Source organism: Enhydra lutris, unplaced genomic scaffold, assembly GCF_002288905.1.
Source record: "Enhydra lutris kenyoni isolate GAN:26980312 unplaced genomic scaffold, ASM228890v2 scaffoldscaffold23, whole genome shotgun sequence".
Lineage (NCBI taxonomy): Eukaryota > Metazoa > Chordata > Mammalia > Carnivora > Mustelidae > Enhydra > Enhydra lutris.
The window spans coordinates 13413184-13415556 of NW_019154107.1; the positions used below are offsets into that span (position 1 = coordinate 13413184).

A 2373-nucleotide genomic window follows, 5' to 3' on the forward strand; every position below is an offset into this window, starting at 1 on the left:
ATAACATATAACACAAACAAAAACATCAGTTCCTATAGATAATGGCTGAGCCATTTTTATGATGTAGTTTTAGACTGACATTTGAAAAGCAGTTTTTTTTATTTTGAAAGTGTGACAATGATAGCAATTATATCATCTTGTCTTTGTTTTAGGTGTTTAAAACATGACTTGTTTTGATGATGAAATTGTCTTGTTTTATCCTTTCATATTTTCTTTTACCTTTCTTTTCATTTCTTATTTAAAGCCCCTTGCTTTTCTAGGGGCTACAAACCCTATTCATTCTTGCCATCACTTTAAGATTCTTGTAGGTTTTGAGATTTCTCATGTGACAACCTGCAGTCTTCTTGCCCTTATCAAATTTATCACAATATGCCTCTCATTTCTCCTTTCCTTATTCTAACTCAAGGGTCCAGCCCAAACCCTTTTCCCCTGTTAATTCCTCCTACCAGTTAATTACTTTTTTCTAAGATCTGCTAGATTCATAGAATCCTCAGTTTTGGGACAGGAAAAAGAAATGGTATAACATACTGAGTACCTTATGGATAAGACCCGAGCCTTCAAGAACAGCTGCATGAATTCTATTCCATAGTCAAACCAAGAATTGGGAATATCACCATTAGAAATTCCTATGCCTTCTATGTGCATCCAAAAAAGAAAATCTAGTGGCAATAAGCATCTTGTGAAAGACATAACTGCTTCCAACAGAGGTAATGATGAGTCTGTAAAATCCTATGTGACTTTCTAACATTCCTGTCATATGAACAAAAATCTTGTCCTCATAGCAGCGCAGCTCCTTTGGAGAAGTAGCTATGGCTGAGGCTGGCTACAAGCTCATTAGCTCACTATTCCCATTTACTCTTCCTGATGTTAAGCTGGGAACATGTTCTGGTCAATGGGAGGTGGGTGATGCACATAATTTCCAGGCCTGTCCATAGAACCCCATGGATAAACTGGCCACATTCTCTCTTACTCTCCTGCAGTGACTGTGGGCAGCCATGAGTTTAAGATGATAGTATCACAAAATTGGAAAATCCTGGATTCTTTACGTCCCTATTTATGAAAAGGCTCTCAGGAAAGGCTCTTCAACCTCCACTGGAATTCATCTTTATTATATTAAACTATTGAGATTTCAGGGTTTTTTTTTCAAATAAACCTAGCATAAATACATATGCCATGTAGCTCAGCACAGCCTAAACACTGACTCATTTAGAAATGGAAGTCACTTCATCCAAGAAAACCACAATATAATTTTTTTTTCCTCAGATGACATAGCTAACTTGTGATTCAGCCAATTGTTTAGCAGAAGGCCTTTTTCCACCAGGAAAAAAAAATCTATAGAGGGTTTTAATAAAATATTCAATCTAATCATATTCTCACTGTGTTACTACTCTGTTTAGCATTTAAGGTCTTTCCCAACTGACCCAGAACTATGAGGTTTGAAAGAATAAAAAGCATGTATGGCACCAGGCATGATGCTTGATAAAACATAGTAAACAAATATTATTTCCTTTCCCTTTTCTCCTTCTTTTATCACAATGAGTTCTACGCTCTGAAGTGGACAGATATATGATGGAGTTCTGGGGGAAAAGAAGAAGAAGAGAAGGAAAAGAAAGAAGTAGGGAAATTGGTCTGAAGGTCAAAGACCTGGAGGAGAATATGAGAAGACCCCTCATCCTTGCCTTATCCTTACACTTCCTCTCCCTTATCCTTTCAGGGCCCTACTTAGGAAGGAAAGGACCCATTATTTTTTTCTAGGAAGGAATTAATTCCAAATGACTGATTTTATGCTACCACACAAGTATGTATATCAACTACGAAGTGATCTCAAAAGATGGTGTAATGTGAAAACCAGCCTATGATATCTGGATTAAATAAAATTAATTTTAAGACTGATATTAGCGATGAGTTTTCCTCTAATCTCTCTTTTGGCTACTATGAGCCTGCAATTGCACTACTGGGTACTTACCCCAAAGATACAGATGTAGTGAAAAGAAGGGCCATCTGTACCCTAATGTTCATAGCAGCAATGGCCACAGTCACCAAACTGCGGAAAGAACCACGATGCCCTTCAACGAATGAATCGATAAGGAAGATGTGGTCCATATACACGATGGAGTATTATGCCTCCATCAGAAAGGATGAATACCCAACTTTTGTATCAGCATGGCTGGGACTGGAATAGATTATGCTGAGTGAAATAAGTCAAGCAGAGAGAGTCAATTATCATATGGTTTCACTTATTTATGGAGCATAACAAATAACATGGAGGACAAGGGGAAATGGAGAGGAGAAGGGAGTTGAGGGAAATTGGAGGGGGAGATGAACCATGGGAGACTATGGACTCTGAAAAATAATCTGAGGGTTTTGAAGGGG

General features: G+C 37.8%; 1 protein-coding gene across 1 annotated transcript in view; it reads right to left on the reverse strand.

The window, feature by feature from the left end:
- Positions 1-2373, reverse strand: part of LOC111150534 (dystrophin) — a 2087545-nt gene that overhangs the window by 544818 nt on the left and 1540354 nt on the right. The gene's annotated exons all lie outside the window — the stretch shown is intronic.